Genomic DNA, 25785 nt, shown 5'->3' with positions numbered 1-25785 from the left:
TCATAAAGTGAATGCTCATCTTTCCATCCAGGACAAGAAGCAGAACACTAACACCTCAAACCCTCGCTCTATCCCAGTCACTGCTCCATTTCCCCCAAAACACAATACTGTTCTGACTTAACAGAGTAGCTCCATTTTGCCTATTTTGAACTTTGTATAAGCAGAACCATGCATTTTCTTAAGATACGTGTTTTTAGAAGGAAAAATTCGATACTTATGTATACCACTGGGTCAGTGAGCTGAGATGAAAATCTACAACATATGGTCAATGTAACTGCGTGTCATAAAAAAAGTTCATCTCTATATCCCATGCTTATTCCTCCAGAAAAAGAACAAGTCTGATGAATCTGTCCCAGAGGCCCAGAAGCGTTTCCTGGGAACCAGCAACTTATACCCAAACATAGTAATTATGTTACCTTTGGCAAGAATCCAAAAAGGTTCTTCAAGCAATCAGACACTGACTGATGGGATTTAGTGAAGAAGAAGGATAAGAAGGAAGAAAAGGAGGAGAAAGACTGAAGACAGAGAGAGGTAAGATTTTGCCTTCTTTCTTAATTGTTTTAGGAGTGGTCATTAGATAGAAGCACCCACAGTAAACTTTTATTTTTTATTTCCTTGAAAGAGGAAAGTATTAGTTGCTCAGTTGTGACTGTTTGTGACCCTATGGACTATAGGCCGCCAGGCTCCTCTGTCCGTGGAATTCTCCAGGCAAAAATACTGGAGTGGGTTGTCATTTCCCTCTGCAGGGGATCATCCCAACCCAGGGATCGAACCCATGTCTCTTACATCACAGGCTGATTCCTTACCATTTGAGCCACCAGGGAAGCCCCTTTTATTTGTTGATAGATCAATAACTAGCTGAACCAGGAGAGAGAGAGAAAATTGAAAATTAAAGAGAGGTAACAATAGCCAGGTTTTACTGAGTTTTGCTGCATAACAACCAGCCTGCAAATATCAATAACTTAAAACAGTAAAGGCTTTTCCTGTACTCATATTACTTTAGCTGCTGTAGGTTCCCCTTTTACTCATTTTTTTTTCTGTAATATCAACTTAAGGAGCCTTTCTGATCTCGGATATAATATTCTTGAGGCAGAAAAAAGCTAAAAAGAGGAGGCAAAGCTACTTGGTGGCTCTTAAAACTTCTGCTTGAAATTGACACATGTCGTTTCTGCTAATATTTCATTAACAAAAGCATGTTTCTCGGTGAAGTTGACATCAGTCCTTTCTGGGAAAGCAGATGATAAGAGAAAAATGATGCAGACTATATCCAGGGGGCGTATTAATGAAGATCAACCAGAAATTATCTATGAAAATCAGAGGGAAATCCCTCCAAACTCAGTAAACTCAGTCAGAACCTATCTATTTTGGTGGATCAATTATATCAGGAATTCCACTGAACAATTAAACCGATTTGTGTGAGAAGCCCATACTGTCCCTGTATGAACAATGACTTCTCCGGGAAACATCTTTTACTCGGTGCACTAGATTTCCAATATATTCTTTGTTTTCTTGGAGAATGTGAAGAATTCTAAGGGTACAACCCAAATGAAAGGAAGAGCCGTGCCTAATCCTTGCTTTGTACCCAGAAGCCCCCGCTGTGGGCTGATCCTTAGTATCTCTTCTGTTCTCTAATCCTCCTCTTGACGGACTTCTCTGTGAGGATATAAATTACCCATCTTAAAGCAAAAGTAGACTATGATGTATTTTCAGAAATTTCATGATGTCTGATCCTTGCTGACAATGTGAATCCTGTCTTCATTCTGAAAAGATAGGAAAATAATTCCCTGTTTCTTCAGGTTTTGCTGGTAGAGGGAGAGGGGAATAAAATTTCTGAATTCAGACAGCACTTTCTTAGTACTTGTAAAAATTGTTTCCTTGAAGCTCTTTGTTTCTCTTTGAAATCAGCAATTTTTAAACTTAATTTTCAGTGATTCACCCTGGTGGATTATCTGCCTTAAAAGTTGAGTTAGAAGACTTTGGGGAGATTATAGCAGTAGCTGGATTTCAGTCTTCAGAAACGCAAGTCTGACACCTTCTGGAAAGCATGTTGCACTCACAAGCACCTCCTGTCAGCAACAGTGAGATGGGCCCTGGGAACCTCATCTAGAAGCCGAGTTTCTGACCTGAATGGGATTCGGGGCTATATGAAATTGGATGAGACAAAGTTGCATCTCTATATCCATAAATTGCTTCTTCTGAAAAAATTTAGCAGTTTTTTCAACTATGAATATGAGCAGTAATTGTTAGTATCATGAGTGATGTCAACGGTAGAAATCATAGTTTCTAATCACATTCTAGTTATTGTGGATATCTCAAAGCATTGTTTATGCTCCATGTTATTTGAAATCACAATAGACCTGCCACCAGATTTTGTTATTTAATACGTTAGCAAATAGAGATGTGTTAATATCTCATACATTTGAGTTTTTATATTTGAATTTAGTATTTCAATATAGTTGGTTTCCTTTGAGATTGTGCTTAGTTTAATTTACACCCTTATGGGCTATTTTAGGGCTTCCCTGGTGGCTCAGATGGTAAAGCGTCTGCCTGTAACGCGGGAAAACTGGGTTTCATCCCTGGGTCGGGAAGATCCCCTGGAGAAGGAAATGGCAACCCATTCCAGTACTCTTGCCTGGAAAATTCCACAGATGGAGGAGCTGGTAGGCTACAGTCCGTGGGGCTGCAAAAAGTCGGGTTTGTGGCGCTAAGGGTTTATGGCACAGCAGGTACTAAGAATGCTTGCTCTGTAAGAGACAGAGAAGGATAAAACAAAGTATAAAACAACACCCTTCCACTAAAATGATGATCTTTAGTTCTTATATATAGAATTAGATGCAAGAGTTTCTTTTTTTAACAACAAAAAAGATGTTTTGATGTCATATTAATCATCGATGTACAAAACTTGTGCTTTCTTTTTCATGAAACTGGACCCTAAAACTCTGGTTAAAAAAGAACTTCTGTTTCTCCTTCTGCTCCCTTCGTTCAACCAACCAACTGCACACACATGAACATACACACAGAATGATGTGTAAGTATGTTTAGTTCTATAAAAATATCTTTTTAAAGCCATGAAATTTGTTTTCAATTTATACATCAGGTGATACTTTCTGAACGCCAAACTGCACTCAAAAAGTGACTAAGAAGAGCAGATTGTAGCAAAGTGTCAGTTGTACATTGAAATCCTTCTGTGTGGAGAACATTAGGAAAACACCGGCACTCCAGGAAACCAGCAGCTGTTCAACACAGTCAGCTGGTGGGGCTATCATGTAGCCAGAATGGTCTGGAGAACTGGCTGTCAAGTCTGAGTGGCCTCCAGGTGCTTGGTATACATTCCAAGGGGGCAGGACATGATCCAAGAAAGCAGAAAGTAGAAAAAACGGTGACTTCATTCTGTCTGTGTGTCAGAGGTCGAGTTCATGGGAGGGACATGAGATGCCCCTGGGAGGTGAGGATGTTCTACAAAATAATGGTGTCGACAGCCACCCCTTCTCCTTCCTCTGCTCTCCAAAGGTGGCTTCACAGATGACACTAACTAGCTTAAACTAAACTAACCCTCACAAAATGGAGTTCCACCTGAACTTTGCGTTGAAGATAATGTTTGCAACATGCAAATTCACAAACCTACGAAAATACAATAGCAGAGGTCCAGTCTCTCTTAATGGGGTCCCTTTAGCAACAACACAAAGAGGAGAGTGACTGTTTCATCATACCTGATAATGAATTGGATCCCCCAAAATTGAAATGACAAGATGACTTAATATACGGATCTGTAAACATCATTAATGATGGCTTTGCCAATAGTGTGGATTATGTCTTGAGAAAATAGTTAACAATAGTCCTGTGCGTGCGTGCTCATGCTAGGTCGCTTCAGTCATGTCCGACTCTTTGCGACCCCATAGACCATAGCCCACCAGGCTCCTCTGTCCATGGGATTCTCCAGGCAAGAATACTGGAGTGGGTTCCCATACCCTCCTCCAGGGGATCTTCCCAACCCAGGGATCGAAACCAGGTCTCTTTGGTCTCCTGCATTGGTAGGTGATTCTTATCACTGCGCCACCTGCATTAATAGTAGTCCTGCTTGATAGGGTCCACATGGGGTCGCATTAAGACAGCTCATTACATCACCCTTGCAAACAAAGTGATCTGTGAGACTGACCAAATTGCCCAAATGGCATTCTGTTATCTCACTGGTGCCTGTCTTCTCAAAGCTGCGAGACCACCAGATTCCAGACCTCCAGCTACGTGACCATCCCTTCATAAAATTTTTCCTTGGTGGGGTATAAGGACTCCATCAGAAAGGGAAAAGGCTGGTTCTCCTTAAGAGCCAGTCATCCTCTCTTTCCCTCTAATAAATTTCCTTTTCTTGCCTGACTGCCTGGCTCACTTTTTCTCTGCACTCGCCTTACACTACTTGTATATAATGTAGATTAAAATTACATACTAATAAAAATGTGTGAACAAAACGGTTTGAATATCACTGCTTTAAATTTCCAAGTATGAAATTTTTGAATTAAAACTTGAAAAAATAGTCTATTATGAGTTCAAAGTCGTTAGAAGAGGAGGTGTTGTATTGGCCAAAAATCAGTTCACTATCCAAGGATAAACATGACTATAATGTGGAAAAGTGAGAAGACATTGTTGGCTGAAAGGGGTATTGAGGCAATGTGGAATGTGTTTAACCATCTCCTTCTGTCTCTGTTGGCACACTCTGCACCTCATGTGGTCAAGGACTATGCCTATTAACTCTATGTCCCCAGGTGCCAACCCTCTGTTAGGTAGGTAGAACAGGAAAAGGAGTCCAAATGGCGGTGGCTACAAGACAAGGAAGGGAAAAGCCCGCGAAAATGAAACAAAAGAAGGTCCGAGGACCGGAGTGAGGACCTCAGGTAAAACAAACAACATTCCTGGCTGGCCCAATTTACATAGGACAGGCCCAGGGAGAGATAAACATATAAATAGAGGAGTCAAAGCCAGCTCTCTCTCTCTCTCTCCCGCGCTGGGGCGCTCTTCTCGTGTCTTTAGATGGACATGCCCTCACGCCTTGAAGATGGATTTTCCTGCTATCTTCTAAATAAAATAGAGCTGTAACACTGATTTGTCTAAGAGTTATAACATGGTCCATTGGAGACCTGAGAGCTATAACACAGTCTATCCAAGACCTGAGAGCTGTGACTCACCGAGGGGCTTTAACGTCAGTCACTCCAAATCTTTGTTGTGACGAGACAAAGAATCGAGAAACACACTCGCGTGACACCTCTAACTAGAATTGGGAGGGGCTCCAGAAAGCATTTGCTGGATTAACAGATTCAAAGAAACAAAGGAGAATTTGACCTTTGGTTTATAGCAAATTTCTCTTTGCCACTTAGTTATTCCAAGACGGAAAACCACTGCCTGTATTCACTAGACATCAAACAACACCAAAAGAGCCTGGGTTGATAGGAAGCACCAACTCTTGCGGAGAGTCAGAAATTCCTCCCTACTCTGGGCTTCCATTGGCCTTTGCCATCACTGTATATTATAGTAGGTGCAACTTTGCACCATATTTTTATTTCTGGTTGTCTGCCACTGTTGGTTGAGCAATTCCTGGGAAACAAGGATCTTACTCATCTTAGTTTTCCTAATACCTAAAACAGTGATAGACAGGGAATAAAGGGGTAGGCAGCAAACATAGATGAGTACCTACTCTGTGCCAAGCACTTGATACGTTTATCTGCTTTTCACATCCCTCGTGACTCAGTGGTAAAGAACCCACCTGCCAATTCCAGGGACCCAGGTTCGATCCCTGGGTCCAGAAGATCCCCTGGAAGATGAAATGACAACCCACTCCAGTACTCTTGCCTAGAAAATCCCATGGACAGAGGAGCCTGGTGGGGCTACAATACATGGGGTTGAAAAAGAATCAGACACGACTGAGGGACTGAACAACAAGGTCACACAGCAAGTAAGGGATTCAGGATTTAAATTTAAGCTTGATTCCAAGTCCCAGACTCTTCTTACTTTCTCACAATGCATGATAAATGTAGGGCACTTAAGTTAATTGATTAATTAACATAGCCTGTTTGTCAGGACACTCAGGTTGTACAATGCTCACCACCACACAATGAAACCTACTTTATTTTCAAGAGCCCTAATTATTTAACTTCCTTTTTACTGAACTAAACTCTATTTGCCTGCAGCTTGGCTTGCTGCTCTGATTCTTCTCTAGAGCCACACAGGAAAACTGCAACCTCCCCTTCCACAAAATCAGTCCTCTGCTTATGAAGACAACCGCTATGTGTCTCCCCTTCACCAAGCAGTTCTCTTTCCTTGCCAAAATGACCAAGATGCTTGCAAGAAGCAGAAAGGAAGCCTAACTTTAATCTTGCAGTCATGGATCCTTTGCCTTACCTCTATTGAAGGCTCTAGGACTTCCAACAAGTAGACTCAAATGGGATGTTTCCTTGGCATTCTTTTATGTATCAAAACATGATATTGAAATCCTTTGGCCCTTGTTTCCCTGTGAATGTCACTTAAGCTAGTAATCCCCGCGTGCAGGCCTAGAGGGGGCTCATGACTCACAAGATGCCACCTAGTGGGCTCTGCGGAAAATACCTTTATCAATTTCTCTCAAAGTATTGTCTATCAAACTATCAGAATCACTGGAAGTCCGTATTAAAAGGTAGATTCCTAGGCCAACCTAGCCCTACTGTTAGGGGAAGCACACTGATTGAAACTGCCCACCCAGGCCAGGCACCATAGTAACCATTTGCATGAGTTGTTTTATGACCGGAGACCCTGATAAGGAATATGGAACTATTAAGCCACCACCAACTGGAAGAGTTTGGGAAATGTCGAAAGGAGACACCGGGTGTCCGTCCACTTCCCAGAATCCCTCTCGCTAGCATCCACCTTGGCTGAGTGATGCGTGTGCCACCAGGAAAGACTCTGAATTAGGATGATTGGTCAAAGACCACCCGAAACTAATCCCATCACCATAAAACCTGAGACTGCGAGCCACGCGGCAGAGCAGTTCTCCTGGGTTCCCTTACCCTCCTGGTCTCCACCCGGGTGCCCTTTCCCAGTAAAATCTCTTGCTTTGTCAGCACATGTGTCTCCTTGGACAATTCATTTCTGAGTGTTAGACAAGAGCCCAGTTTCGGGCCCTGGAAGGGGTCCCCCCTTCCTGCAACATTACTAGATTGGAATCCTAGGATGAGACTTGGACTTCATACTTGTTAATAAGCATTCCTTTCCTCAGTGATTCTAATACATACCCAAGCTTGGGAGCCTCAGACAAAAGCAAGGCTGTGTCTAAATCACAAGGAGGTTACCTTTTTGTGCAATCCGTGTTGGTGGCCAGCAATCAAAGTCTGTCCACTTAAGTAAGGAATATTTTTCTAAATGGGATTGTCAATATTTACGTAAGAAAAACAAAAGCATCTTTCAAGGGAATTTAGCAGCAATCGTTTATATCGTGCACGCACACTCAGCCGTGTCTCTTTCCGACACCATGGACTGCAGCTGCCAGCTTTCTCTGTCCATAGGACTCTCCAGGCAAGAATACTGGAGTGGGTAGCCATTCCTCTCTCCAGGGCATCTTCCCAATCCAGGGACTGAACCCAGGTCTCCTGCATTGTAGACAGATTCTTTACCTCCGAGCTATATATATAAAATCAAGATAAAAAGATGGAATCGTATAATTAGTGGGGCCAAGCTAGCAACATAAGTGGGCACCTGCGGTCAGATGGCAGATGGGATCCTAATGTTAGTTCAGACCCAACTGAGTACTGGGTTGACAAAGTAACTAAACTCAGTGTCTCCTGTGGAGCTTTCCCTGAGGCTTTGTGAGTTGATTGCACTGCTTAAGAATTTCTGAAATATAAAACAACTCCCCAAACCCAATCCCAACATTTTTTACTAAAAGAAACAGATATTTTAAAAATCTAAAGTGAATAAATCCTAAAGCTTATATGATACTTCAGTTCAGTTCAGTTCAGTCGCTCAGTCATGTCCGACTCTTTGTGACCCCGTGAATCAGCATACCAAGCCTCCCTGTCCATCACCAACTTCCTGAGTTCAGTCAAACTCATTTCCATCGAGTCAGTGATGCCATCCAGCCATCTCATCCTCTGTCATCCCCTTCTCCTCCTGGTCCCAATCCCTCCCAGCATCAGAATCTTTTCCAATGAGTCAACTCTTCGCATTAGGTGGCCGAAGTATTGGAGTTTCAGCTTTGGCATCAGTCCTTTCAATGAACACCCAGGACTGATCTCCTTTAGGATGGACTAGTTGGATCTCTTTGCAGTGCAAGGGACACTCAAGAGTCTTCTCCAACACCACAGTTCAAAAGCTGGGTTAGGTTCTTCCAGCTGTGATTTCTTAAGGAGCCAGTGGGATCAGAGGCCAGACAAACTGCCAATGGGGTAGGCCAAATCCCAGAATTCCAATCTAGGAGAAGACGATCCATCTCTGTCTCTTAATTGCCATTCCCAGCAACAATTGTGCAAAAATACAGATTATGTCTCAGTGCCCTAGAATTTCTTCACCATAATGACCCTGGATGAGTTCTGCATTAAGAAATCTAAATTTATGAAACAGCAAATTATTTCTGAAAAATCTTTCAATTTAGAGAGCTGCCACAAGAATATTCACGAGTGCACTTGAAAAATATGGTTCCGTGCACAAAACTGATTTACCCGCACCTTTCTAGAGCACACCTCCTACGGAACAAGAAACGCTGCAAAAAAGCCCACAAGGCCCAATCACTGACAGCAGCTGAGAGGCCCATCTGGGAAATAACTCCGGAACCCCTTCAGACAAACTTGCCGTGGTGGGGTGACCTGGCCATCACTGATTCCCTGCCAGCTTGTTTGCAGCCAGGATTTTTCACAGATGCTCCCTGGTGAGTAGCAATTTCCGGATATATTTCAAATGATTTTCATTCTGCCAGCTGGGCACAGTTCAGGGTGTGCAGCTTGGAGCACTCAGCCGGATGGACCAATCAAAGACACTGGCCAGCCTGATTTGGATTAGACTGGACTGTGTGTGCCTTGCTCTAAGGTTGGCACACGCCCTGCTTTCCTCCCCTGTCGGTTTCCATCCTCCACCCTTCCACCTCCCTAATCCCCATAGCGCCTGCTATGAGCTCACCAGGCGGCCATCTCCTCGCCTTGTAGCACCTTCTCCCCAGGCCAACACCATGAATGGGCAGGCAATGGGACAGATGAGTAAGAACAATATTCTGGGACTAGAAAAGCTTAAATTTAAATCTAGCCCCAGTTCTGCCACTAACTAGCTGCATGGCCTCAGTCAAGTTGATTAACCATTCAGGGTTTTAGTTTCCTCTAGGTTAAAATGAGAGTCCATTACCAGGCTCACATAAGGACTTGACCAAGTCACCAGAGCCATTCTGTTAAGCTGCACATCTGACCAACAGCCCACGTACACCTCACCACTAAGTATGTTTTTGGAGATATTTCAGGACTAGTGTTTCAAAAGAAAAAATCCAATGATAGCTGTTGAGCCTGTTCCAACGACAGACCCGGGCTGAACATTAAATTTGGAAGAAGACATGAAATCTATTATTAATGCTGCTTAGGGCAAGGAGAGGCTGAAGGAAATACAGAGGTATAAAAATCGATGGTGAAATGGAATTTATCACCTCTGTGTCAGTCTGATGCCCCAGGACTTTTCCTCCAGGGTCCCAGGGTCCTCAATAATGAATAGTGAATCACAACATGCTCTCTGTGACCTTCAGGATATGCAAAGACAGAAGGATATGAAAAGAATAAAAGAAAGGAGAAAAATTCTGGAAAGTTTAACTTGATTATTACACACTAGACTACTGAAAAATATAAATCATAAAATAAACTCACTTGTAAGAGAGATAACTGCTGTCACCATCTTGACTATCTCCTTTCAACTTTTCTTATCTGACCACTATGAAAACAATTTCCTTCATTGTTTTGAAGTGTCAGGCTTCCCCTTAATCATTCTGGCTCATAGAAATCTCTGAATCCTAGAGAACTCAAAGTGAAAAAATAATGCCAGCAGGTGATTATGTGAAGATGTGGCAGAACTGGGGTAAAGTTAGAGGGCTTCTATTGCTTAGCATTTGCAAACAAGCCTTTGTCTGTATCTCTGTTTCAGTATGGAGTATCACGTATTACTTTCCAATATGCACTGTTTGATCCTCCACTTTAAGTGGTTTCTTCAGTGGTTTCCCACTGCACTTTTGATAAAATTCACAGTCCTTAAGAGGACTTCCTGGGACCCTCATGGTCAGAGCCCTGCCTCTGTCTTTGTTTATCCCCCACCTACTCCCCGCAACACTGTCTGCCCCAACAATATCTGTGCTTTGTCCAGGCTGTCCTGGGTCCTGGAGCACTCTTCCTCTGCAGTTGTCTGGCTCATTTCTAATTTATCTATCTGAACAGATTAGATCATTTTGCTATACCCTCCCACCCCATAATCTTCCCATATGAGCACCTACTATATTTCAGCTATGACTTATTTTTCTGGCTTCACTGCAAGACTAAATACCTTGAGAGCAGTGACTTGCTGTTTTGCTCACCACTATATTCCCATCCCCAGGCATGGACTTTTTGCAAAGTGAATATTCCATGAACACTTGAATATGTTAGTGAATGGCAGCCTTCATCCACATTAATCAAGAAAGCTCTTCAAGGGAACATATACTACTATCTTTCAGAGTGGGAGATTTTATACATGGTCAGCACTATGAAGAGAGAAATACAGTGTGCCCTTTTTTGAAGTTTTGGAAAACTGTCGTTGAGACTTTTATATAGGTTTTGTAATGGCTATGGTGACTTTTTAAACTTCCCCAGAGTAGAATAAGAACTAGGGAGATGACCAATACTAGCCCTGCATTCTGTGCAGAGCTAGAGAACACCAGTAACATTTGCGTTCTACCATCTTGCTCCTCAGAGGGTTAGCAGAGGAAATCTCCAGCATTAATACCACAGGGCTCTTTGATACAGGCTTATCACTAGCACTAAAACCTGCTAATGATAAGCCATTTTGTTGTTGTTTTAGTTGCTCTGTCGTTTCCGACTCTGTGACCACATGGACTGTAACCCGTCAGGCTCCTCTGTCCATGGGGTTTCCCAGGCAAGAATACTAAAGTGGGTTGCTATGTCCTTCTCCAGGGGATCTTCCCAACCCAGGGATCGAACCTGCATCCCCTGCATTGGCAAACGGATTCTCTGAGCCACATGGGAAGCCCAATGATAAGACAAACAGGCAAGAAATTTCCAGTTATCAGAAAGTAAAGAATTGAGGCTCAATTAAAAGTTGCAGGAAGTCCAAAGTTACACAGATTTGATGTATTTTGTCTTTACAATGACTGTAAATGGGCTTTCATTCTTTTGGTGAATAGCCCATTACCTTCTGTGAGGGGATCAGAGAAAGACTCAAATAATGGAAGCGAGACATCATCATTATCAGGGCTTCCCTGGTAGCTCAGTGGTAAAGAATCCGCCTGCAATGCAGGAGCCCTAGGAGACACAGGTTTGATCCTTGGGTTGGGAAGATCTCCTAGAGGAGGAAATGACAACCCACTCCAGTATTCTTGCCTGGAGAATCCCATGAACAGAGGGGCCTGAAGGGCTACAGTCCATGGGGTCACAAAGAGTTGGACATGACTGAAGTGACTTAACACAGACATTATCAATGGGCTCTAGCATCTGCTTTCACCCAACCTACAAATGCAGCAGCCCTCTGCTCCAGCCAGCTTGGGTCTCTCACTGCCTTTCAAAAATGTAGGGGAGAAATGGGAAAGGACATGCTGTATCCCAACATCCCTCGTGGGGAGCGGTAGGTATCTTAATCATTCTATCATTTTTCTGGTAGTTGCAGTTACACTTATAATGAGCAACGTAAACTGTGAAATTAAACCGTGGTTTTGTTTGTGCCATAAAAGTGTAAAAATCCTCCTTCTTTACCATTATAGAAAATGAAATTAAGAACAAACACATCCTGAGATATTTGCCTCTCCACACGGGTCTGTGTACGTCCACCACCCTCCTTTTTCTATCTTGTTTCTGCTATTCTTAGTCATGTCATTGTCATTCCCAACTCCAAGCTATTGCTCATGTTGACCAGATACCTAGAAGAAATGCCTTTCCCTCTCCCTTTCAGATTTGCAAATCCTGCCTCCTCCATGAGGACCAATTTCTCTCTAACGCCTTCCGAAAGACCTCTAGTCCACATTATCTGCCATATCCTACACTCCTTTTGCACTTATAACCAACATCACTCATTTAGATGATTCATTACAAACTTTTTCCTTGCCTGTTGACTGTTCCTACTGTCTCTCTTGACTCCTTAATGGATCCCTAAGTCCCTCAAAGAAGGAAGCTGTGATGTTTTTATTACAGTACTAAGCACACAAAAGATGTTGAAACATGTGATAATTATTGAAGCAATCATTAAACTAACCATGAACAAAATGTAGATCATAGGAGTAGTAGAATGATCTACATTTTGTTCATGGTTAATACCAGGCAAGAATGTCCCATCTCACAACTCCTTGTCAATATTGTCCTGTCCGTCACAGCTAATACAATGAGACAAAAATAGGTAATAAAAGGGATATGAATTGGAAAATGAGAAACAAAATTGTCTTTGTTCACAGATGACATGATCATCTATGCAGAAAATCTGAAATTGTGACAAAGATATTCTGGAACTAATAAGCAAAGATAGCAAGGTTGCAAGATACAAGGTTAATACACAAAAACTAATCTCTTTACTATATACCAGCAATAAGTAAGTGGAATTTGAAATTTAAAACACAATACCATTTACATTAGTACTCCAAAAAATATACCAGCAATAAATAAGTGGAATTTGAATTTTAAAACATAATACCATTTACATTAGTACTCCAAAAAATAAATACTTAGGTATAAAATTAACAAAATTTGTACAAGATATATATGAAGAAAACCACAAAACTCGATGAAAGAAATAAAAGATGTTCATAGATAGGAAGCCTTAATATTGTTAAGATGAATACTGGAGTGGGTTTCCATGCCCCCTCCAGTGGATCTTCCCAACCCAGGAATCAAACTGGGGTCTTCTGCATTGCAGGGGGATTCTTTACTAGCTGAGCTATCTGGGAAGCCCCTCCCAATTAGAACTATAGATTCTATGCAATTCTGATCAAAATCCCAGTGAATTAACTGTGGATATTGGCAAACTGTTTCTAAAGTTTATATGGAGAGACAGAAGACCCAGAATATTATTGAAGAATGAAGTCAGAGGATTGCTACTATACCAATCTCAACATTTACTATAAAACTACAGTAATCAAGACAGTGTGGTATTGACAAGAGAACAGACAAATAGATCAATGGAATAGAGTAGAGAGTCCAGAAATAGATCCATTTAAGTATAGTCAACTCATCTTTGACAAAGGAACAAAGAGTACAATAGAAAAAACTACTCTTTGCAACAAATAGTGCTGGAATAAAGCGTACATGCGTACGGAAAATAATGGATCTGCACAAAGGCCTTACACTCTTCACAAAAATTAACTCTAAATCATAGATCTAAATGTAAAATGCAAAAGTATAAGAATCTCAGAAGACAGCAACAAGTCATCTAGGTTTTCTCCTATGTTAGATACAATGACAAAAGTTATGATCCATGAAAGAATAATTAATAAACTGGGATTCATTAAATTTAAAAACTCCCAATCTGCAAAAGACATCATGAAGACTGCCGGGAGCCAGCGTGAGGAATCCTGCCCATGGCAACGTCATGAGGAAGGAAGCCAGACAAAACACAAAGGCATGATCTAACTTCAGGGGTTCCCCCTGAGTTTTCCTGAACATCTACCCCCAAAAACCGGAGTCTGCCTGCCTAATTGCATATAAAAAGAATGTCTCGGTCTGAACCCCATTTGATGGCTCTCTAACTTGCCTGACAGGTCCCCCCGGACTTTTTGCAGCTTGTGAATTGTTTACAGCCCCCCAACCACGAGAGGCATGAAGCTTAAAGCGTCTTAAAGATACAGAGCCTTTTCTAAAGAGCTAAAAATCATATTGGTGATGGGTTTTCACTGTTGAGTCAGTAACTGTTGCCAGGCCTCCATATTCTGTATCTTTTAGGCACCTGAAGGAAATTAATCAATGTAATTGGGATATAGAAATAGGAATATAGCAGTTTTGATGTTAGCAACACTAGACTTTTGAGTTAATTACTTTTCTTTGTTATATATCACTGCACTCCTCTTGTGTCCTTGCTATGTAACAATGTAACTTTATTTAGTGCTTTCTGAGAGTGGCACCAGACTTTGGGAAGAACAACACAAATAAGTCTTCTGGTTGACAAACCCTTATCAGAAAAGGGCTGTAAAATGTTAATTGGCCCTCTGGCCAGAAGATTATGTAAATCACCTAAGACTTGTGTATACAACTAGGTATGCAGAAAGAAAAACTGGTTTTGATAAGAGTCAGGGCTGCTGACGCTGCATAATTTTATATTATCCATTGATGTCTATGTACAAAAAATGGTATAAAAGCCCTTTCTGGACAATAGGGGATGGGCCAGTCCCTGGACTGGTTTCCCCCGTGTCTTCTCTTTACTCTGTTTTCTGGCTGAATTCCCATCTGGGGCGTGGAGGCTCGCCATGTTTACTTACTTGCCCTGGCTTCTAAGCTCCATGAGAGAGGAAGCCCAAGGCGGGGCACTCTCCGCTATTCAAAGGGACACCGGTGGCCTAATGCAGATGGTGCAGACTTCTTGTCCTGAAGTTTTATTGGTTTTCCACATAAACCAAGTTATTCAGCCTCTTTCCTCCACTAAATTTTCATACTATATTATTTCTTCTTAATTTCATTTATATTTCTAATTAAATAAATAAGCTTTCCTCACCTACGCCGTTCACCCTTCGAATTTCCCTGGATCCACTGAGGCTGGACCCTGGCAGAAGACAAAGAAAAGACAAGCCACAGACTGCAAGAAAATATTTGCAAAAGGTTTATCTGATAAAAGACCTGTTCAAAATTTACAATGAAGTCTAAAACCTCAATAATAAGAAATAATCCAATATTTTAAATGGACGAAAGATCTCAATAGACACCTCACCAAAGAAGAGATACAGACAGCAAATAGCATATGAAAAGATACTGTACATAATGTCATTGGGGAATTGCAAACTAAAATAACAATTCAATACCACTACATACCCATTCAGTTTAGTTCAGTTCAGTAGCTCAGTTGTGTCCAACTCTTTTCGACCCCATGAATCACAGCACACCAGGCCTCCCTGTCCATCACCAATTCCTGGAGTTCACTCAGACTCACGTCCATCGAGTCCGTGATGCCATCCAGCCATCTCATCCTCTGTCGTCCCCTTCTCCTCTTGCCCCCAATCCCTCCCAGCATCAGAGTCTTTTCCAATGAGTCAACTCTTTGCATGAGGTGGCCAAAGTACTGGAGTTTCAGCTTCAGCATCATTCCTTCCAAAGAAATCCCAGGGCTGATCTCCTTTAGAATGGACTAGTTGGATCTCCTTGAAGTCCAAGGGACTCTCAAGAGTCTTCTCCAACACCACAGTTCAAAAGCATCAATTCTTCAGTGGTCAGCTTTCTTTATAGTCCAACTCTCACATGCATACATGACCACTGGAAAAACCATAGCCTTGACTAGACGGACCTTAGTCGGCAAAGTAATGTCTCTGCTTTTGAATATGCTATCTAGGTTGGTGATGACTTTTCTTCCAAGGAGTAAGCATCTTTTAATTTCATGGCTGCAATCCCATTAGAATTGCCAAAACCAGAATGATGGCAACACTAAATGCTGGTGAAAATGTGGAGCAACAAGAACTCTAATTGGCTCCAGGGAAGCAAAATGATACCGCTACTTTAAAAGACAGTTTGATGGTTTCCTACAAAACTAAACATACTCTTAATATATGATCCAGCAGTCATGCTCCTTATGCTATGCTATGCTTAGTCGCTCACTCATGACTGACTCTTTGTGACCCCATGGATTGTAGCCCGCCAGGTTCCTCTGTCCATGGGGATTCTCCAGGCAAGAATACTGGAGTGCGTTACCATGCCCTCCTTGAGGGGGTCTTCTTCCCAACCCAGGGATCAAATTCAGGCCTCCTGCATTGCGGGCAGATTATTTACTATCCGAGCCACCAGGAAAGTCCAAGAATAGTGGAGGGGATTGCCATGCCCTCCTCCAGGGCTTCTTCCCAACCCAGGGATCAAACCCAGGTCTCCCATACTGCAGTCAGATTCTTCACCATCTGAGCCACCATGGAAGCCCCTCATGCTCCTTAGTATTAGCCAAAGGAGTTGAAAACTTATTTTCACACAGAAAACCTACACACTGATGTTTATAGCATCTTTATCCATAATCGCCAAAGCCTGGAAGCAGCAAAGATGCCCCTCAGTAGGCAAATAGGTAAATAAACTGGTACATCCAAACAATGGAATATTCAGTGCTAAAAAGAAATGAGCTATCAAACCATGAAAAGACCTGAAGGAACCTTAAATTCATATTACTAAGTGAAATAAGACAATGTAAAATGCTACTTACTATATAATTCAAATACATGACATTTTGTAAAACTATAAAATTGTAAAAGAATCAGTGTTTGGCAAGGGTTCAAGGGGAGGAAAGGATAAATAGGCAGAGCACAGAGGATTTGTAAGGCAATGAAACTGCTCTGTATGATATATGATACTATAATGGTGAATACATGCCACTATTCATTTGACCAGACCCATAGATTATACAACATCAAGAGTGAAACCTCATCTAAACTTTGGAGTGTGGGAGGTAATGACATAGGCTCATTTACTGCAATAAATGTGCCCCTCTGTCTGGCTTGGGGTATTGTATACAGGAGGGAATAGACGCGAAATCTCTGAACGTTCTCCTTCATTTTTCTAGGAACCTAAAGCCACTCTGAAAACTAAAGTCTATCTATTTTTAGATCTGGAATAAAATTTTATAAAAACATAAACTGTATATTGATTTTAAGATTATTTGTGCAGGCTTTCATACAGGAAGAGAAGCTGGGTCTCTGTGGCCTAACGAGAATATTAGATTTCCTTCCTGAAGGTGGCGTTTGTGGGCTATGGTCAAAGAATGCTTCCCTCATTGTTAAGAAAAAAGGAAAAAAAACCTTTACCAGACAGTAAAACAACTCATAAAACTGTCATGAGTAATTCCAGCAGCAGAGCTGAAATGCAAGGCTGCTCACTGCACCTCTGCTTCTCTGTGACAGGGGTGAGCGTTTGTAGATTAACATTATAGACTTACCTGTGGACACTGAGACTCATAACTCAATTTACAGGTGCCTCAGAGCTGAAACAATACTTGCTGAGCTATGCACTGGGATTTGTTGCAGCACCAAGAACTTGAGCTGTGGAAGGCCACAGATCTGGCTGACACAGTCCAATGGGAAGGGGAGTTCTCCAACCTCTACAATTAACTGTGACCAATGTACTCTGAGCCAGTGAACAGTTACACTGTGGGAACTACTTGAACTTGAGGGGGAAATGCCCCAATTAAAAGGTTCTAAAACTCAGTTTCTGCACAAGGAGTCCTTCTTGAACATGTTAAACATGGAAATTTTTGGACTTCAACTTCAGAAATACTAATGTCAAGAGCATCACTGAAGTTTTTATCTGAGAAGTTTTCTAAAGTGGAAAATTACTCAGCTCTATAAAGAAAACAAACTACTGACATAAGAAACAACATGGATGAAATCTCAACAACAATATTCTAATAGTCTAAGCAAAAGAAGCCAAACACAAAACAGTAAGCACTGTATGATTGTGACAATATATATTATACATGATTATACATTATATACACATGTATGAAGTTCTAGAATAAATGCAACTTATCTGCGGTGATAAAAATAAGATTGATTGTTGTATAGGACAGAGGATTAAATGATGGATTTGACTGCAGTGGCGCATGAGGAAACTTTACAGCATGATACTAATGGTCTATGTTTTTATCAGAGTGGTAGCTACATGAGGGTATACATTTGTCAAAACTCGTCTAACTGTACACGTTTAATTGTGTGCACTTTAGTGTTGTAATGTTGTGTGATAGTGGCTCAGTCATGTCAGAATCTTGGCAAACCCATTGACAGTAGCCAACCAGGCTCCTCTGTCCATGGAATTCTCCAGGCAAGAATACTGGAGTAGGCAGTTATTCCCATTTCAGATCAGTTCGGTCACTCAGTCGTGTCTGACTCTTTGTGATCCCACGGATTGCAGCACATCAGACTTCCCTGTCTTTCACCAACTCCCTTAGCTTGCTCAAATTCATGTCAATCAAGCTGGTGATGCCATCTAACCATCTTACCTCCTGTTCCCCTTCTCCACCTGCCTTCAATCTTTCCCAGCATCAGGGTCTTTTCCAATGAGTCAGTTCTTTGCATCAGGTGGCCAAAGTATTGGAGTTGCAGCTTCAACGTCAGTTCTTACAATGAAGATTCAGGACTGATTTCCTTTAGGATGGACTGGTTGGATCTCCTTGCTGTCCAGTGGACTCTCAAGGGTCTTTTCCAAAACCACAGTTCAAAAGTATCAGTTCTTAGGCGCTCAGCTTTCTTTATGATTCAATTCTCACATCTATACATGACTACTAGAAAAACCATAGCTTTGACTAGACGAAATATTGTTGGCAAGGTAATGTCTCTGCTTTTTAATATGCTATCTAGGTTAGTCATAGCTTTTCTTCCAAGGAGCAAGCATATTTGAATTTCATGGCTGCAGTCACTACCCGCAGTGATTTTGGAGGCCAAGAAAATAAAGTCTGTCACTGTTTCCATTGTTTCCCCATATATTTGCAATGAAATGATGGGACTGGATGCCATGATCTTAGTTTTCTGAATGTTGAGTTTTAAGCCAGTTTTTTCACTCTCCTCTTTCACTTTCATCCTCTTTACTTTCTGCCATAAGGATGGTGTCATCTGCATATCTGAGGTTATTGATATTTCTCCCTGCAATCTTGATTCCAGCTTGTGCTTCATCTAGCCCATAATTTTGCATGATGTACTCTGCATATAAGTTACATAGCAGGATGAAAATATACAGCCTTGACGTACATCCTTTCCCAATTTGGAATGACTTTGTTGTTCCATGTCCAGTTCTAACTGTTGCTTCTTGACCTGCATACAGATTTCTCAAGAGGCAGGTCAGGTGGTCTGGTATTCCCATCTCTTCCAGAATTTTCCACAGTTTGTTGTGATCCACACAATCAAAGGCTTTGGCATAGTCAGTAAAGCAGAAGTAGATGTTTTTCTGGAACTCTCTTGCTTTTTCTTGATCCAGCAGATGTTGGCAATTTGATCTCTGCTTCTTCTGCCTTTTCTAAATGCAGCTTGAACATCTGGAAGTTCATGGTTCATATACTGTTGAAGCCTTGCTTGGAGGATTTTGAGCATTATTTTGTTAGTGTGTGAGATCACTGCAATTGTGTGGTAGTTTGAACATTCTTTGGCATTGGTTTTCTTTGGGATTGGAATGAAAACTGACCTTTTCCAGTCCTGTGGCCACTGCTGAGTTTTCCAAATTTTTTGGCATATTGAATGAAGCACTTGCACAGGATCACATTTTAGGATTTGAAATAGCTCAGCTGGAATTCCATCATCTCCACTAGCTTTGTTTGTAGTGATGTTCCTAAGGCCCACTTGACTTTGGACTCCAGGATGTCTGGCTCTAGGTGAGTGATCACACCATCATGGTTATTTGAGTCATGAAGATCTTATTTGTATAGTTCTTCTGTGTATTCTTGCCACCTCTTCTTAATACCTTCTGCTTCTGTTAGGTCCACACCATTTCTGTCCTTTATTGTGCCCATCTTTGCACGAAATATTTTTGGTATCTCTAATATTCTTGAAGAGAACTCTAGTCTTTCCCATTCTATTGTTTTTCTCTATGTCTTTGCATTGATCACTGAGGAAGACTTTCTTATCTCCTCTTGCTGTTCTTTGGAACTCTGCATTCAGAGTTCCTGAGGAAAGGATGGGAACTTCTTTTCTCCTTTGCCTTTCACTTCTCTTCTTTTCTCAGCTATTTGTAAGGCCTCCTCAAACAACCATTTTTCCTTTTTGCATTTCTTTTTCTTGGGGAGGGTCTTGATCACTGCCTCCTGTAAAATATCACAAAGCTCTGTCTGTAGTTCTTCAGGCACTCTATCAGATATAATCTCTTGAATCTATTTGTCACTTCTGCTGTATAATCGTAAGGGATTTGATTTAGGTCATACCTGAATGGTCTAGTGGTTTTCCCTACTTTCTTCAATTTAAGTCTGGGTTTTGTAATAAGGAGTTCATGATCTGAGCCACAGTCAGCTCGCAGTCTTGTTTTTGCTGTCTGTATAGAGCTTCTCCATCTTTGGCTGCAAAGAATATAATCAGTCTGATTTCAGTATTGACCATCTGGTGATGTCCATGTTCAAGTCGTCTCTTGTCTTATTGGAAGAGGGTGTTTGCTATGACCAGTGCATTCGCTTGGCAAAACTCTGCTAGCCTTTGCCTTGCTTCATTTTGTACTCCAAGGCCAAAGTTGCCTGTTACTCCAGGTATCTCTTGACTTCCTACTTTTGCACAGTCTCCTTAGATGAAAAGGACATCTTTTTTTGGTGTTAGTTCTAGAAGGTCTTGTAGGTCTCATAGAATAGCTCAGCTTTAGCTTCTTCGGCATTAGTGTTGGGGCATAGACTTGTATTACTGTGGTATTGAATGCTTTGCCTTGGAAATGAATAGAGATTATTTTTTCATTTTTGAGACTGCAGAATACTGGAGTGGGTAGCCATTCCCACTTAGCTGCATATAAATTATACCTTGATAAAGCTGATTTAATCAAATACCTCCTTTTTGGTGATTGAAATGTATGTCCAGGTTTGGGTACCAATGACCCTTCACTAATGGGGAATGATCAGCTCTTAAGTGAATTTGAGCCACATGGGCCTTCTTTTTTGGCATTTATATTTCCACTGAGAGAATTTCTGAGCCCTAGGACACTTTCAAGATCAACTTGTCTGCCTTCTGGGTATTCTATATGAGAAACAGAAGTTCCAAAAAGTTGAGAGACTTTTTCAATGCCCCGCAGTAAGACATCAGCAGGTATCTCATAAGAGTTCCTGGGAGCATTTTTAATTTTCTCTCAGTAGCACACTGTATCCAAAAGAGTAAGTAAAGGAAGCAAGTGAGTAGATGTTCCTCACTTTAATTTAGCTTCACTATAGGATAGAGCTACTTGGTTGCCTGAGCCAAAGAAATTGAGTTGAAAGACTGTTTTGGAATTTCCCTGGTAGTCCAGTGGCTAACGATCTGCCTTCCAATGCAGTACTCTCAGGTTTGATCTGCAGTGGGGGAACTAAGTTCTCACATACCGTGGAGCAACTAAGCCTGAGTGCCAGAACAAAGATCCCACGGTCCGCAACTAAGACCCGACTCAATCAAATAAATAAATATTTTTTAAAAAAAAGATTGGTTTCAGGTTTGTTCACTGACTTATTTAACTAATAAATGTCACATGGAGAAGGAAATTTGCCTCACGTTGACCCAGAGGGTAAGATGGGAACCAATATGAGAAGACATGGATGTTGTATTAAGATCTGTTCAGGGAAGAACTTTCCAATCAAGTGGAAAAAGAATTAATATTTAGTTGAGGACATCCCATTTCCTGGCTACCTTATTTGTAACATTTTATTTAATTCTTACAAAAACCTCCGGGTGGCAGGTGGAACAATGTCCATTGGAAGGAAAGATATCCCCCTCCCAAGAAGTAAAGCACTCAAGTGGAATACTCATGGAATTCTGGAGAAGTGATCCTTCACTGAGAACTGCCAAATTCCCAAGCTCTCTTCTAGTTCTAAGATAATTTAAGTCTGAACAGAATAATCTATGTTTATCAAATGATTATATCCATGGGTTTTAAAGGTTTAGGTGTGATAAGTGATATCGGCCAAGCTACAGAACTCTATGATCTTTCAATTAGTCACCAGCACTGGGCACACAGGAGGTACCCAATTTATGCTGACTGAAATGAAATGAGCTCCCTGGCTGAGGTAAAGACAGGTGAGTTGGGGGCTCTCTTAACCTTGTGGCCCCCAACCCCTGCAAGTGTTGTTGTAATTAGACCACGTGTGCTAAGTCTCTTTAGTTGTGTCCAACTCTTTGCAATCCTGTGGACTGTAGCCCGCCAGGCTCCTCTGTCCATGGGACTCTCCAGGCAAGAACACAGGAGTAGGTTGCCATGCCTTCTCCAAGGATCTTCCCAAGCCAGGGATCAAATCTACATCTCTTGCATCTCCTGCATTGGCAGGTGAGTTCCTTATCATTAGTGTTACCTGGGAAGCCCTAATTATGCCATAGAAACCAGTGTAAAAAGCAAGAAAGACAAAATCCTGGTTCCAGTCCAGATCACGAAAAGTTGCTGAAACTTCTTAAACCATCACAGACAGTTTCCAATTAAGCTTTAACCATAAGTTCTCAGGAAGGCCTTTTGCTGAATATCCTCCTGGAGGAATGCAGCAGAATGGGGCTACAACCCTTCTTTCAATGAGAAACCAGCATATGGCCAAGAGCCACTCTCGAGGATTGATAAACAGGAGCAGAAAGGGCAGCAAGCTACTTGTGGTTTAGAAATTCTGCCTGGTTCACTTCCCTTCATTAAGAGAAAATTTGCTTGATTTGCTGCACGACAGTAACTGCATATCTGAGAAAACAGCCTTGACTGGAAGACTCTTAAACAGGGGCCTCTCCAGAGATACCTGTAAATTTCTCCCACTAAAAGCCCTGCCATGAAAAGGGAAGACATGGGGATCTTGGATTATTTGAGCATGACTTTGAAAGACTGGTACAAGGAATAAATGAGGTGAACTCAGGATTCCTTTTATTCTGTGAGTCACAGCTTTGTCAAAATTACCCACTTCCACATGGAAGACAAAGTTCCAGCTACAGTACAGGCAACAACAAGATGGGAGTGTAGGCTTTGCCAAACAGAGTCCCCGCAGGCCAGACACACCCCCTTGGCCTCTGGATGCCTGCTCCTCACACTGCAACTCTGCCCTCTGTCTCTCATCTTGTCCTGAATTCTTGTTCTCTGAGACCATACCCAGCCTCCCTGTCTGTAAGTGTGCTTCTAGCACAGAGCCTAGCAGAGAGAGGCAGAAGGTACTGGATAAGCTGTGATGACCACTCAAGTTTTCATAATCCTTCTCCTGGACCTCAAAACAGCTAATGCTACTCAAAAACACTTCTGTGTGCCAGGCTCCATGTTGAATACTTCACAGATGTTGCCTCATTTAATCCTTGAAAAATCTTATGAAGGAGGTACTATCATCGTCATCGTTGTTTTACACATCACTGTTTTCATTAGAGGGCTTTCCAGGTGGTTCTAGTGGTAAAGAACCTGCTTGCCAGGGCACGGGACCTAAGAGACAAGGGTTCAGTCCTTGAGTTGGGAAGATCCTCTGGAAAAGGGCATGGAAACCCACTCCAGTGTTCTTGCCTGGAGGATCCCATGGACAGGGAAGCCTGGCAGGCTACAGTCCATAGGGTTGCAGAGTCAGACACGACTGAAGTGACTTAGCATGCATGCATTTGCATAAGAAGAAACAGACCTCAGCTTGAAACTGTCAGCGATGTTGCAGATTGGTTTCAGGTCTGTTGATGTTGTGGGTCCAAGGGCAGGCAGTGTGGGAAAATCTGTGGATTGTTCGTTAGAAATCAGAGTCAACGTCCCAGCTTACACAACAGCAGTTTCTTAGCAATCTGGGCAATACTTAGAGTTGACATTTCTTAATACAGAGGAAAAAGTCAACAAGCAGCAATGACTTTTTGTCTCTCCTTTCCCCTTGATCTCCTCTATTGATCTTCCCTTGATCAGCCTTCCAGTGCTGACAGGGCTGTTTAGACAAAAGCCTCCAAATGTAAGTGAATTCATAACTTACAACAGTCGATGTTTTGATGGAGTTTAGCCACCTAGAGCTTTGATAACCTACTGTAAAAGATGTTTCCCTTCTAATTTGATAAGGTGTGAAGGCTTTTAGGACTTTATATATTCATCCAACATCTCAGTTTATTTTTTTTTTTAATGATCATTTACTGAGAGTTCACAGCATGAGACAATGTGCTAAGCCCCTTGAACACATTATCTCATTTAATTCTTAGGACAACAAACCCTCCTACTGCTTTAAATTGTTTTCTTTTAGCTTCAATGTAACATATTGGTTTGTGGGTAGGTGACTAGGTATTGATGATAGCCGAAGGCTGTGCATCATCTACAGGGAAGGAGAAATGACTACAAAAGCTTTGCCAGATGATTTTTTTACAGAACAAGGCAGAAAGAACTGTCTCTGTGACAATGTGCTGTGTCTGTCTTGGTCAACCTGCCATGTCTGTCTTGATCAACCTAACTTGTCTGTCTTGGTCAACCTAACTTGTCTGTCTTGGTCAGCCCCAAAAGAACCAAGACAGTCCCAGGATGTCAGAGTCCTGTGCTGCCGTGTGTGTGGAATCTTCTTGGTTTTCTGAGCTAGCAAATCCTTTACCTCACACAGTGCATAAGCCAAGAGGGCAAGGAATCATCTGTTTTATGGCAGAACCAAAAAATAAAACCGGTCTGGGTTTGAATTACATCTTTAAAAAAAGAGTCACTGATCTCTTCACCATCAGGCAGGGCCATCACTAAACTAAAGACCGCTTCGACTTGAACTAGAAAAAGGTGCCCCCTATAGGCAAACCTGGTGACTTTGGTACAGTCCTAGGCAAACCAATGGCACCTTTGTGCCCTTATCTCCAGGAGCTCGCAGCTCTGTGCCAGGTTCCAGGGCTCCCCGAGAAGGACATTCATCCCCACAGCAGGTGCCCCAGAACAACTGCATAGCTCTGTGTGGCAGGACCACCATCAGGAGAAACAGAGATGTCCCAAGTGACAGTCCATGGACCCCAGCCCACAGACCGATTTTATCATCCCGACCATGTCTGAGAGAATTTGAATTGCTTGTCCACCTTAAAAATTAGGAAATTTCACACAAAATCGAGATTTCAAGCTTCTCTTTAAAAATTAGGAGATCTGGGAACACTAGGTCTGCATTCCAGCAAAATAAATTGAGATTTGATGTAACCTTGGTTTGTGGGTAGGTTTCTAGGCATTGATGAGCTAAGAAATGCTGCCTGCTTTAGGTATTACTTATTTTATCTTTTTTATTTAACACCGTATCTTGAGTTCTATTCCACATTAGCACATAAAGATCTGCTATCTTCTTGTGTTAACTTATTATTTGTATGAAAAGATAATACTTGTATCAGGTAAACAAACATCCCAAAGGTATGAAAGGATTGAACACACTATCCCCCAGCCACCCAGGGCTGCTTCCCAAAAGGCAGCCACTGCTACAGTTGTGTCTCCTTCCAGAGAATGGGTGCACACACACAAATAAATACATATGCCCTCCTTTTAAGACACCACCCACTGCAGTCTTATTATTCTGTGTTCACTAAATAAGAAACAAAATCCTAAAAAAATCATGGCACCATGCTTTAATGATGTTCCCACTCAATCCACAAATCAGTCAAGTCAGCCCCTTAGTGCTCTGGAATTTGTTTCACCTGTTCCAAAGGACTGGCCATTTCCCCCTGCCCTTCTGTTGCATGAAGTGTGGCAGGCAATCCTTTTAGCATAGCTGAATAAAAAATAATGTAACACAACTTTATTTATGTATCAATATATATAATTAAAGGCTATTCTCCCAACTTATTTTGGTGAAAAATGAGATAGGAATCTAACT

At 41.7% G+C, this 25785-nt stretch overlaps 1 long non-coding RNA gene across 2 annotated transcripts in view; it reads left to right on the top strand.

Moving 5' to 3' along the window:
- The first annotated feature begins 448 nt into the window (after window positions 1–448).
- The window catches only part of LOC138421546 (uncharacterized), an 81367-nt gene continuing 56030 nt past the window's right edge, over window positions 449–25785 (top strand). For both annotated transcript variants that reach the window (XR_011249534.1, XR_011249533.1), the window contains exons 1-2: window positions 449–531; window positions 8690–8881. This is a non-coding gene — a long non-coding RNA (uncharacterized lncRNA). The remainder of the gene's footprint in view (window positions 532–8689; window positions 8882–25785) is intronic.

The sequence above is a fragment of the Ovis canadensis genome, chromosome 16 (genome assembly GCF_042477335.2).
Source record: "Ovis canadensis isolate MfBH-ARS-UI-01 breed Bighorn chromosome 16, ARS-UI_OviCan_v2, whole genome shotgun sequence".
NCBI classification, from domain to species: Eukaryota; Metazoa; Chordata; class Mammalia; order Artiodactyla; family Bovidae; genus Ovis; species Ovis canadensis.
The sequence above is the reverse complement of the archived record's forward strand: the minus strand, read 5'-3'. Positions and strand labels throughout refer to the sequence as shown.